The sequence below is a fragment of the Balaenoptera ricei genome, chromosome 10 (genome assembly GCF_028023285.1).
Source record: "Balaenoptera ricei isolate mBalRic1 chromosome 10, mBalRic1.hap2, whole genome shotgun sequence".
Lineage (NCBI taxonomy): Eukaryota > Metazoa > Chordata > Mammalia > Artiodactyla > Balaenopteridae > Balaenoptera > Balaenoptera ricei.
Genome location: NC_082648.1, coordinates 17799349 through 17813819, shown reverse-complemented (window position 1 = coordinate 17813819; position 14471 = coordinate 17799349).

The window sequence follows — 14471 nt, the reverse complement described above, 5'->3', positions numbered from 1 at the left end:
TTAACCTATGAAGTAGTGGTAATAATGGTACCTCTTCAGTATGGTGTATGAATTAAATGAGAAAATGTAAAACAGCACAATGCTTGGTTCTAACAATAAGCAAGTAGTGCTTACTGTTCTAAGTGATTTACGTATATATTAACTCATCTAAGTCAGCCTAACTATAAGGTAGTGTTTCTCCACCTAGGCACTATTATTTGGGGCTGGAATATTCTGTACTGCGGGGACTGCGTGGTGCATTATGGGATGTTTGGCAGCATCCCTAGCATCTACCCACTAGATGCCAGTTACACACCTCTCTCCCCAGTTGTGTCAACCCCAAAATGCATCCTGGGAAGCAAAATCACCCCTGGTTGAGGATTACTGCTCTAAAGTATTTGAATCCTCACTTTACAGATGAAACTGAAACACACAGAGGTCACACAGCTACTAAGTAGCAGATTTGGGGTTCAACCCAAGCATTGTAGCTCCTTAACCTGTGCTCTGAAGCACAGTGTGCTACTATTGCTGTAAATATTAGTCATCGTTATGTTTCTGTATCTTTAGCATTTATAAAATAATATCAAAATCATTCTCTAATGCTCCAGCATATTATGAGGATATTATTATTATCGTATTACAGAAAGGGAGACTAAACCAGAGGTACTAAATACGTTTCTCAGGTGACATTTCCAAAATGACTCAATCTTACCTACTGGCATAGCACAGAGAGCTATATGCAATATTTTGTAATATCCTATAAGGGAAAGAATCTGAAAAAGAATATATATCTGAATCACTGTGCTATATATTGGGTTGGCCAAAAAGTTTGTTTGGGTTTTTCCATAAGATCTTATGGAAAACCCAAACGAAGTTTTTGGCCAACCCAATACATGAAACTAACAATATTGTAAATCAACTATACTTCAATTTAAAAAAATGACAATCTTTTGGGATGATAATCATACATCTAGCTAGAAGTAAGGAGAAAGGTTATTTTAATTTATGTAATTCATTGTTCTAATTTATTTGTGAATACTGAATTTACAACAAGCCAGTGATTTCCAAGCTTGAATTTCATGGACCAGTTTAAAATTCTTTAAACTTTGTCAGGGATAGGGAATGAGTCCTTGTGTGGAAAGAGGTAGGGGGCCTCAACATAGCCTTGCCATCTTTTAATTTTGCCAAATAAAGACATGGAGTGAAAAAAGAACACATATTCTTACCATTATATGGAAGAACAGATATTTTAATGCCAAAAGAAGGAGAACACCATAATCTCAAATTTATCAGCTGTCCTGGACCAAGAGCAGAAAAGCAAAACCCTTGTTCTGGAAGAAGTCTGGGTCCTTGGTTTTCATGGAGCCGCTCTACCAGCTACAGACTGCCTACGTCCAAGCTGCTTTTGCATTAGGAGGAAATAAATGCCTATTGCTGTTATTATGGGTATGTGTCTCAGCAGCCAAATTTAGTAACATATTCTGTAAGACTTTATTTGGAAAATCAACCATAAGGCAAAACACCTGTTAGCAAATAACTTTTCATCTAATCAAGGAGACAGACATGAACGATAAATCGCAAAATAAAGTGCTGTAAAATCAAGAAAAAAAACCCCTGAGTCTTCACATATTCAGTTGGAGCACTTCGGTTGTCTTCTTGTTCTCTGGGGAAACATGAAAAATGGAACTGCTAAGATTCCCTAGGAATAGAGGAGATGACCAGTAACACCTAACTAGTTAATACATGGATTCAGATATTCCATAGATCAGTATCCAAAATACAACACTCATGGACTGTTTGGGACTGACATAGATAGTTTATCCATAAAGCTAATTTTGTCTCATATAATTTTAACATTGGAAATGACCTTGGCTCAAGCTATTCTACAGAAGAGCCACTAAGACCTAAGCGCTAAGCTGATTTACCTAAACGCAACCAAGCTAGTTTATGGAGCTGATCTATTGGTTAGTAGTCCTTCAAACTAGCTAAAACAAAACAAAAAGGAGGGAGGATTTACTGGTGCACCTAACTGAAAAGCCTAGAAGTGGAACTGACATTAAGCAAGATTGTATTCAGGAAGAAAAAAATGTTACCAGAATTATCAAGATTTTCTCCAACTCTCCTCTGAACTCTCCTTTTCTCTCCTTAGTATATTTATTTGATTTTCAGGTTCTGTGTGGTGGTAAAACTCCAGTCTCACATCCTCTCATACTCAGGTCTAGTAGAAAACTACCTACTGCTTTCCTAGAAACTCCAGAAAATATCTCATTGCATCCTATGGGCTCTCACTGAGTCAAAGGCATATCCATGGACCTCTCTCCATGGCCTGGGAGATGCTGTGCTCACATTGGCTAACGACTTGGTTTTTCTGGAGCCAAAACCCGTGAACTGAGAGTGGTAGAGGGATGTGTCTCAGAAGAAATCTAAGGTATTCTTACCAGATGTTGGGGAAAGATAGACAGTGGGTGATAAAAACAATAGATGTCCTCAAATCTCAACACCCAATCTGTGACCCTTTCCATCACCCCATTTTACTGCCTGGTATTACTGTCCCCCAATAGCTAATGTAATAAATGCTTTCAGTTATATCTAGATTCTGCCTTAGTGAAGGTTTTGTTTTTTTGTTTTTTTTTCTGTATAGGTCAAATGCAGACCTTATAAAGGGAAACCATGACATTTTCCACTGCAATGTCTGACTCACCTTGGTTCCTGTTATTATTGGAGCTCCCACATAGAAACACTAGTCATTACTTTAGAAAACTGAGAGATCAAACAAAAGTAGGAATCCTGTATCCAGTTGTTTTTTTTTTTTAATAGATCTTTATTGGAGTATAATTGCTTCACAATACTGTGTTAGTTTCTGTTGTACAACAAAGTGAATCAACCATATGCATACATATATCCCCATATCGCCTACCTCTTGAGCCTCCCTCCCACCCTCCCTATCCCACCCCTCTAGGTGGTCACAGAGCACCAAGCTGGTCTCTCTGTGCTATGCAGCGGCTTCCCGCTAGCTATCTATTTTACATTCGGTAGTGTATATATGTCCATGCCACTCTCTCATTTCGTCCCAGCTTACCCTTCCCACTCCCTCTGTCCTCAGGTCCATTCTCTATGTCTGCGTCTTTATTCCTGTCCTGCCCCTAGGTTCTTCAGAATCTTTTTTTTTTTTTAGATTTCCATATATATATGTTAGCATATGATATTTGTTTTTCTCTTTCTGACTTACTTCACTCTGTATGACAGACTCTAGGTCCATCCACCTCACTACAAATAACTCAATTTCGTTTCTTTTAATGGCTGAGTAATATTCCATTGTGTATATGTGCCACATCTTCTTTATCCATTCATCTGTCGATGGACACTTAGGTTGCTTCCACGTCCTGGCTATTGTAAATAGAGCTGCAGTGAACATTGTGGTACATGACTCTTTTTGAATTATGGTTTTCTCAGGGTATATGCCCAGTAGTGGGATTGCTGGGTCATATGGTAGTTCTATTTTTAGTTTTTTAAGGAACCTCCATACTGTTCTCCATAGTGGCTCTATCAATTTATATTCCCACCAACAGTACAGGAGGGTTCCCTTTTCACCACACCCTTTCCAGCATTTCTTGTTTCTAGATTTCTGATAATGGCCATTCTGACCTGTGTGAGGTGATACCTCATTGTAGTTTTGATTTGAATTTCTCTAATAATTAGTGACATTGAGCATCTTTTCATGTGCCTCTTGGCCATCTGTATGTCTTCTTTGGTGAAATGTCTATTTAGGTCTTCTGCCCATTTTTTAATTGGATTGTTTGGTTTTTTGATATTGAGCTCCATGAGCTGTTTGTATATTTTGGAGATAAATCCTTTGTCCATTGTTTCATTTGCAAATATTTTCTCCCATTCCGAGGGTTGTCTTTTCATCTTGTTTATGGTTTCCTTTGCTGTGCAAAAGCTTTTAAGTTTAATTACATCCTGTTTGTTTATTTTTGTTTTTATTTTCATTACTCTAGGAGGTGGGTCAAAAAAGATCTTGCTGTGGTTTAAGTCAAAGTGTGTTTTTCCTATATTTTCCTCTAAGAGTTTTGTAAGTGTCTGGTCTTACATTTAGGTCTTTAATCCATTCGGAGTTTATTTTTGTGTATAGTGTAAGGGAGTGTTCTAATTTCATTCTTTTACATGTAGCTGTCCAGTTTTACCAGCACCACTTATTGAAGAGGCTGTCTTTTCTCCATTGTATGTTCTGCCTCCTTTGTCATAAATTAGGTGACCATATGTATGTGGGTCTATCTCTGGGCTTTCTATCCTGTACCATTGATCTATATTTCTGTTTCTGTGCCAGTACCATACTGTCTTGATTACTGTAGCTTTGTAGTATAGTTTTTAGTCCAGGCCCCGATTCCTCCAGCTGCGTTTTTCTTTCACAAGATTGCTTTGGCTATTCGGGGTCTTTTGTGTTTCCATACGAATTGTAAAATTTTTTGTTTTGATTCTGTGAGGAATGCCATTGGTAGTTTGATAGGGATTGCATTGAATCTGTAGATTGCTTTGGGTAGTATAGTCATTTTCACAATATTGATGCTTCTAATCCAAGAATATGCTATATTTCTCCATCTGTTTATGTCATCTTTGATTTCTTTCATCAGTGTTTTATAGTTTTCTGAGTACAAGTCTTTCACCTCCTTAGGTAGGTTTATTCCTAGGTATTTTATTCTTTTTGTTGCAATGGTAAATGGGAGTTCCTTAATTTCTTTTTCTGATTTTTCATTGTTAGTGTATAAGAATGCCAGAGATTTCTGTGCATTAATTTTGTATCCTGCAACCTTATCAAATTCATTGATTAATTCTAGTAGTTTTCTGGTGGCATCTTCAGGATTCTCTATGTATAGTATTATGTCGTCTGCAAACGGTGACAGTTTTACTTCTTCTTTTCCAATTTGTATTACTTTTATTTCTTTTTCTTCTCTGATTGCCGTGGTTAGGACTTCCAAAAGTATGTTGAATGAGAGTGGTGAGAGTGGACATCCTTGTCTTGTTCCTGATCTTAGAGGAAATGCTTTCAGTCTTTTGCCATTGAGAATGATGTTTGCTGTGGGTTTGTCGTATATGGCCTTTATTATGTGGAGGTAGGTTTCCTCTATGCACATTTTCTGGAGAGTTTTTATCATAAATGGGTGTTGAATTTTGTCAAAAGCTTTTTCTGCATCTATTGAGATGATCATATGATCTTTATTCTTCAATTTGTTAATATGGTGTATCACATTGATTGATTTGCGTATATTGAAGAATCCTTGCATCCCTGGGATAAATTCCACTTGATCATGGTGTATGATCCTTTAAATGTGTTGTTGGATTCTGTTGCTAGTATTTTGTTGAGGATTTTTGCATGTATATTCATCAGTGATATTGGTCTATAATTTTCTTTTTTTGTAGTATCTTTGTCTGGTTTTGGTATCAGGGTGATGGTGGCCTCATAGAATGAGATTGGGAGTGTTCCTTCCTCTGTAATTATTTGGAAGAGTTTGAGAAGGATGGGTGTTAGCTCTTCTCTAAATGTTTGATGGAATTCACCTGTGAAGCCATCTGGTCCTGGACGTTTGTTTGTCGGAAAATTTTTAATTGCAGTTTCAATTTCATTACTTGTGATTGGTCTGTTCATATTTTCTATTTATTCCTGGTTCAGGCTTGGAAGGTTATACTTTTCTAAGAATTTGTCCATTTCTGGGCTTCCCTGGTGGCGCAGTGGTTGAGAGTCTGCCTGCCAATGCAGGGGACACGGGTTCGAGCCCTGGTCTGGGAAGATCCCACATGCTGCGGAGCAACTAGGCCCATGAGCCACAGCTACTGAGCCTGCGCGTCTGGAGCTTGTGCTCCGCCACAAGAGAGGCCACGACAGTGAGAGGCCCGTGCACCGCGATGAAGAGTGGCCCCTGCTCGCCGCAACTAGAGGAAGCCCTTGCATAGAAAACAAAGACCCAACACAGCCAAAAATGAATAAATAAATAAATTAAAAAAAAAAAAAGAATTTGTCCATTTCTTCCAGGGTGTTCATTTTATTGGCATAGAGTTGCTTGCAGTAGTTTCTTATGATGCTTCGTATTTCTGTGGTGTCAGTTGTGATTTCTCCTTTTTCATTTCTAATTTTATTAATTTGAGTCCTCTCCCTCTTTTTCTTGATGACTCTGGCTAAAGGTTGATCAATTTTGTTTATCTTCTCAAAGAACCAGCTTTTAGTTTTATTGATCTTTGCTATTGTTTCCTTCATTTCTATTTCATTTATTTCTGCTCTGATGTTTATGATATCTTTCCTTCTGCTAACTTTGGGTTTTGTTTGTTCTTCTTTCTCTAGTTCCTTTAGGTGTAACGTTAGATTGTTCATTTGAGATTTTTCTTGTTTCTTGAGGTAGGCTTGTATAGTTATAGACTTCCCTCTTAGAACTGCTTTTGCTGCATCCCATAGGTTCTGGATGGTTGTGTTTTCATTGTCATTTGTCTCTAGGTATTTTTTGATTTCCTCTTTGATTTCTTCAGTGATCTCTTGGTTATTTAATAACGTATTGTTTAGCCTTCATGTGTTTCTTTTTTTTACATTTTTTCCCCTGTAATTGATTTCTAATCTCATAGGGTTGTGGTCAGAAAAGATGCTTGATATGATTTCAATTTTCTTAAATTTACTGAGGCTTGATTTGTGACCCAGGATGTGATCTATCCTGGAGAATGTTCCATGAGCACTTGAGAAGAAAGTGTAATCTGCTGTTTTTGGATGGAATGTCCAATAAATATCAATTAAATCTATCTGGTCTATTGTTTCATTTAAAGCTTGTGTTTCCTTATTAATTTTCTTTTTTCTTTTTTTTTAAAGTTTATTTATTTATTTATTTTTAATTGATTGATTGATTGCTATGTTAGGTCTTCATTTTTGTGCTAGGGCTTTCTTTAGTTGCGGCAAGTGGGGGCCACTCTTCATCGCGGTGCACGGGCCTCTCACTATCGTGGCCTCTCTTGTTGTGGAGCACAGGCTCCAGACGCGCAGGCTCAGTAGTTGTGGCTCACGGGCCTAGTTGCTCCACGACATGTGGGATCTTCCCAGACCCGGGCGCGAATCCGCGTCCCCTGCATTAGCAGGTGGACTTTCAACCACTGCGCCACCAGGGAAGCCCTCCTTATTAATTTTCTGTTTGGAAGGTCTGTCCATTGGTGTAAGTGAGGTGTTAAGTCCCCCACTATTATTGTGTTACTGTCGATTTCCTCTTTTAGAACTGTTAGCGGTTGCCTTACGTATGGAGGTGCTCCTATGTTGTTTGCATATATATTTATAATTGTTATATCTTCTTCTCGGATTGATCCCTTGATCATTATGTAGTGTCCTTCCTTGTCTCTTGTAACATTCTTTATTTTAAAGTCTATTTTATCTGATATGAGTATTGCTACTCCGGCTTTCTTTAGATTTCCATTTGCATGGAATATCTTTTTCCATCCCCTCACTCTCATTTTGAATGTGTCCCTAGGTCTGAAGTGGGTCTCTTGTAGACAGCATATTTATGGGTCTTGTTTTTGTTTCCATTCAACAATCCTGAGTCTTTGGGTTGGAGCATTTAATCCATTCACGTTTAAGGTAATTATCGATATGTAAGTTCCTATTACCATTTTCTTAATTGTTTGGGGTTTGTTTTTGTAGGTACTTTTGTAGGTCCTTTTCTTCTCTTGTGTTTCTTATAACACAAGAAGTTAGAGAAGTTCCTTTAGCATTTGTTGTAAAGCTGGTTTGGTGGTGCTGAATTCTCTTAGCTTTTGCTTGTCTGTAAAGCTTTTGATTTCTCCATCAAATCTGAATGAGATCCTTGCCGGGTAGAGTAATCTTGGTTGTAGGTTCTTCTCTTTCATCACTTTAAGTATATCATGCCACTCCCTTCTGGCTTGTAGAGTTTCTGCTGAGAAATCAGCTGTTAACCTTATGGGAGTTCCCTTGTATGTTATTTGTCCTTTTTCCCTTGTTGCTTTCAATAATTTTTCTTTGTCTTTAATTTTTGCCACTTTGATTACTATGTGTCTCAGCATGTTTCTCCTTGGGTTTATCCTGCGTGGGACTCTCTGCGCTTCCTGGACTTGGGTGGCTATTTCCTTTCCCACATTAGGGAAGTTTTTGACTATAATCTCTTCAAATATTTTCTCGGGTCCTTTCTCTCTCTCTTCTCCTTCTGGTACCCCTATAATGTGAATGTTGTTGTGTTTAATGTTGTCCCAGAGGTCTCTTAGGCTGTCTTCATTTCTTTTCATTCTTTTTTTAAATTCTGTTCCGCATCAGTGAATTCCACCATTCTGTCTTCCAGGTCCCCTATCTGTTCTTCTGCCTCATTTATTCTGCTACTCATTCCTTCTAGTGTATTTTTCATTTCATTTATGGTGTTGTTCATCTCTGGCTTTTGTTCTTTAATTCTTCTAGATCTTTGTTAAACATTTCTTGCAACTTCTTGATCTTTGCCTCCATTCTTTTTCCGAGGTCCTGGATCATCTTCACTATCATTATTCTGAATTCTTTTTCTGGAAGGTTGCCTATCTTCACTTCATTTAGTTGTTTTTCTGGGGTTTTATCTTGTTCCTTCATCTGCTACATAGCCCTCTGCCTTTTCATCTTGTCTATCTTTCTGTGATTGTGGTTTTTGTTCCACAGGCTGCAGGATTGTAGTTTTTCTTGCTTCTGCTGTCTGCCCTCTGGTGGATGAGGCTATCTAAGAGGCTTGAGCAAGTTTCCTGATGAGAGGGACCCGAGATCCGCATTTTCTTATTTCTAAATTATTAGCTTGAACCCCACAGAAGCAAATGGTTGAAGAAACACCATTCTCTTTAAATATTCTGTATTACTTTACCTGTGCTCAGATAATAGAGAACAAACTTTACCATGTTAAACCAATAGATTTAACTGGGTGATATGGAGGGAAAATGAATTCTAACATCCTTAGAAGAGAGATTTAACTTAATTTAAAACAACCAAGACATTTTACTACTAGGAATCAGAGAAATAAAACATATATATGTGTAGTCATATGACATTTATACGTTTAGTCCAGTAGACACAGCACTACACATGTGTCCAAATATTACACTTCCAAAGCCGTGGCTCTTCTACTTCAAATCCATGTGATGAGATTATTCTGAGTTAAATCTGGTTTGGAGTGAAAACAGCTTTCTAAGAAATATAGAAAACCCTGAGGTTTAAAAGGGTTAAATACACAGGGAGTTTTTCTCCCAAGGGAAAAAAATGCAATCAGAAGGTGATGACAGCTCAATTCCCAGGTTATCTCTTGTTTGTTCTACTGGCATGGTATTTGGCCGCCTGCATTACAAAACACTCAACCCTGCCGGGCACGTCCTCTTAGCCATGCAGAACTAGATTATGTTCCATGAGGCTGGAAATTATGATTCCCACCTGATACCAGGCAGCTGGTGCTTTCAATTCATGTCGAAGATGTAAATGGTCATTTCTAATCAACTACACAATTCTAGAACAATGCACAGGATATTTTTAACAGTAGACAAAAGTAACATATGTATTAGCCAAGGGCTTTACAAGGAAATAACATAAGCTTACTTAACATTTAAAGATTTATTACATTTGGTTTCTATCCCTAATAATAATGTGCGTGTGTTTGTGTGTGGAGATGTGAGAGAGTCAAAGTGTGCTAAAAAAGCTTGTGCTAAAATCTTGACACAAGCAGGTTTTAATGAAGGTTAGTTTACTTGTATATTAACAGGACAGTTTTTTAGGTTAAAAGGCCTATTTTATACATAAATATTATATCTATGTAAGTTCCATATAGATACATAAAAAGGCATGTAAGTTTTTTCTGTATGTTAATTTTGAACACCTTGTAAACTCTGTAATATATTTACATCTCATTTTTAAATTAGGTGCCTTTTAAACACTTTTCTCTATTCCTCAACCCATACACTAAATAGTAAGATCATTTGAATTTTAATAATAAAAGTGTGGACTTCTCTGGCAGTCCAGTGGTTAAGACTCCACGCTTCCAATGCAGGGGGTACGAGTTTGATACCTGGTTAGGAACTAAGATCCCACATGCTGTGCGGTGTGGCCAAAAAAAATTTAAAAAAAAATAATGATAATAAAAATATATTCGGTTTCCTAAGCCCATTTAAAGATTAAAAACGAAATCTCCTGAGAAATTGATTTTGCTTTTTATTTTGTGAGCATCAAGAATGGAATAAGAGAGATGGTGTTTTGTGTGGACATATTTGAGGCTAATTTATACTATAAGGAATTTTGCCTATGATGATGTCAAGTTTTAACTTTATCCCTGAATATCTTTTATCCCCGTTCTTGCTTTTTTTTTTTTTTAATCCTACTTCAAGATTGTGCTACCTTCACACTATTACATGGATCATTGTAAGCCATGTGAAATATTGTCTAAAAAATGTATACTTTAAGTAACTGAAACTATACAAAGAAGAGTAACAAGCTAAATCTTCAGACTTTTATTGACTGTCATGTTCCAGACATTGTGGTAGGGGCTGAGATTCAAAGGTGAAGACAACATAATTCCACCTTCAACAGTCTTATAGAGAAGAAATAGAGGCAAGAAGAGAATTATTCTGAAATACAATATGACAAAAGTAGCCAGGGATACACAGAGGGCATTAAAGAAACCTTCCTTAAGAAGGAATATCGAAGGTAACCTTGGGAGTGTGGAGCTTAAGAACACCCTGGTCCAGGTGTCACTTAGAGGAGCTGGCCCGGGGCCCAGAATGAGCAGCCTGCAGACTGTTCCTGGCAAAGGGGACAATGGCTGCCCAGGAAGAGAATCGGGTCACAGCACTGTGTGGGAGATTTGAAATGCAGCCTGATGGCCCTGGAGCATCAAATTCCCGGTTCTGCGTGTTAGATGGTGAGGCTGGGGCAGGTGGGGGGCCTATTCCACAGCGATTCCACTAGAGAAAGTGGCCACAAAACGCAGGGTATCACAGAATCAACAGTGGTGCCTACACTATTTAGACTCTTCGAATAATTGTTGACTTTCGGGGTTATCGGGTTTATGAATAATGTACTCATTAAACACTAAACAAAGATATTCATTGATTTGCATGTATTTTATAGAAGAAAAATGATCTCTTTCCTCCTCTTCCTCCATTCCTTAATCTGAGCATGCATTGCTAGTATGCATGGAGACTCCAGACTCAAGCAAGAAACACATCATTTCCAAAGAAGGATTTTCCCTGGGAAGGCAGAGCTCCTGGTCCTCACCAAGTACTTCCAATTCCCTTGCATGCTAGCTGTGGCTAGAAAGGCTGGGCTGTATCTCTGCATTGTCCTTTTTTCCCCCTCTTTTTCTTGTTCCCTTAATCCATTCCACATCTTCTATCTTTTCCCTATTACTTTTTTAACAGTGCTATTTCAACATTTTACTCATACTTGATAACTGAAACTTTCCTGATTTTGCTTTTAGAAAGTGCCTAAATATGAAGAAATCTGCTTGTGCCTCCAGAAACAGATTTATACATTCATGAATCTAGCCATGAATTTTGACTGAGTACCAGCCAATGTGACAGGCCTGGAAGAAAGAGTAGAAAGCCACAGATGTGAGCCTAGTGGGGAAAAAGACACCCATCAAATAATTACACAACTAGATATATATAATTACAAACTGTAATAAGTATTATGAGAAAAATGTGCCTATTTCAGCGAACCATAGAGGGCTTCCCTCTGGGACACTTACACTTGATCTGAAGGGGAAAGATTTGAGGAGAATTTTAGGCAGAGAGCACAGCATGTACAAAGGCTCTGGGGCAGAAAGAACCATGGCCTATTTAAGAAACTGAAAGAAAGCCAGTGGGGTCAGGGCTCAGAGGAAAAAAAAAAAAAAAGAGAGCATTAGGAACTGGATTCTGCAAGATCTTGTAAGCCAGGTTTCGAATTTGAATCTTTAGCCTAAGAATTTGAAGGCAATTGAGTGTTCTGAATTTCAGTATGACTTGATCCAATTTGCATTTTTCATAAAAAAAAACACACACTTTAGTTTTCAAGTGGCAAGAGTGAATCTTAGAAACCATTACAAGAGATGAATGTAACTTAGACTAGGGTGATAATGGCAGAGAAATAGAGAAGCTGGGGAATTCTGGAAATATCTATGAGGCTGCATTGACAAGGGCTTAAAAGAAACAAGCAGAGGCAATGCCACAGTCATTAGCAGAGCAGATTCTAGAGCCAGACCTCCTGGTGTAATCATGGCTCTGACACGTGTTAGCTGTGTGACATCGAACCAATCCTTTAACCTTAGCCTCATTTTCCATATCTGTAAAATGGGCAAACTATTGGTCCTTCCCACCCAGGGTTGTTGTGAGAACTAAATACTTAATAGACATAAAGCACCTAGTCCATTGCCTGGCATGAGTGCTCTAGAAGTGTGTGATGCTCTCAGCCTGGTTACGGAGAATGTCGATGGAGAAGAAGGAGGTGCTGAGGAGGATGGTCAGAAATGCATTCATTGCACTCAAACATGACTTCAATTGGTTAAGAGGAATCACATAGGACCATGAAATTATTAAGCTCTGAACTGGTAACAATCTGTAAGAAATGATTGTACTTTTGCTCAACGAGAGAATCTTTTTTTCAGGTCAGATCCCAATGAGGAAATTACTCTCCCTTCTAAAAGTGATTTAAAACAAAAGAACACGATTTTTGCCGAGGAATGCTGAACACCAAAGAGAAAAATCACAAGTGGGTGCCCAGATATCACAGAACACTAGTATTAAACTGAAATAGAAGTTGTTCCTCAGGAAATAAGGAATTAGAAGCAACTTCCTTAGGAAGCTATTGACACACTCAATCATCCACCCTTTCAGCAAATACTTCCAGAGTGTGTATAACATGTCAGGCAATTTGCTAGGTGCAGGTTACAAAGGTGACCACAACAGACAGTGTTCCTATCTGCCTAAAGATTAGTGTGGAAGCATTAAGCAAACCCAAGAAATTATTTTAAATAAAACTCTATATCTGAAATTAACAAATTAAAAAAGGAAATAAAATTGATAAAGGAAAAATGAGGAAAAATAAGAAAAGTTACTAAACATGATAAGGGCTATATTTCAGAGTTCAAGAGCAAACATTCTATTAAAATATTAACACTAAAAGCAGTCTCATAAGTGTCACTCATAGACACATTATTATTTGGCAATGTTTAGTATATTCTAGCTCTTCCAATCAAATAAAAATGAGACGTGCTATAAATATTAGGAAATAACTACTATCTTTAGATGATTGCCTACCTAAAAAAAATTCAAGAAACACCATTAAAAACCTATCAGTGCTAATAAGACAATGTAATACGGCAGATACAAGAGAACTGTAAACATTAACCCCTTTCCTTTATACTAGAAGAAATTTAAACTTGAAATGGAAAACCTATCTCATTTCACATATCACACTAATGATAAAGGATTTAAAATACCTTGAATAAATTAAAGTAAAATGAAGTAAAATCTTACATGAAGAAAATTACAAAACTACTAATGATAAATCATAATAAAATAATTTTATATATTATGAAATTTACTAACAAAAGCATTTATATACAGAGATATTTTAATTTCTGGGTGGGAAAACAATATCATAAAGATACATCCTTCCCAATATAAAATTACTTGAATTCCAAGCAGAATCTGAATGAATTGATGCTTTTGTTTTTGACTGTTTTGGTGGTGGTGGATTTATCCAAGTGCAATGGAATCAGATGAGATATTTAAAGCATGATAGTAATATGGTCATAGTTTTATATTTAAATGCTCACTCTAACTGCTGCATGGAAAATGGACTATTTGTGTCTGTGGCAGGAAGGAGAGCTAAGGAAATGTGGGGAGCCTAGTTAGGAGGAGTAAGGAGGCTGTGGCACTTAAAGGGTTACAGCTGAGGGTGACCTGGACCATGGTGGTGGCAGAGGCAGAGGAGAGAAATGGACTCCTTTGAGGTATAGTTAAGAGAAAAAAAAGTGATAGGACTCAGGGCTTAAACTATGAACATTTCCAGATGCAGAATGAAAAATTTGGAAGTATTAATAAGGACCCTGACACGAGATAGTGATTTCTAGTAGGGAGTGACATGAAACAGACAGGTTGCTAGGAAGTATTAGGGAAAGTTTCAAGAAACCCCAGGCATCTCAAAAAGAAGATTCAGAAATGATGAGAAGAAAGACTTTGCTCTCATGCACATCTAGCTAAAAGCTTTCAGCAGCTCCCTGCAAAGAAGAAACTAGAAGTTAGTATCGGAATTTTCATTTGTATTTTGCTGCATAGATTACACTTAAGTGTTTAAACATTGTTCCTGTTACACATGGCATAATGTGAATTCAGTCATGCTTACCTAATCCTATGTCTTCATAAAATCCTAAATAGTGAAATCCTCCAGAAACTGATATGCATTAAATATCTCAACCAGGTGAATGCTACCTGAATTGAACTTAAGCTTCTGCTATCCAGAGTAAGGAAACTAGGTGAGC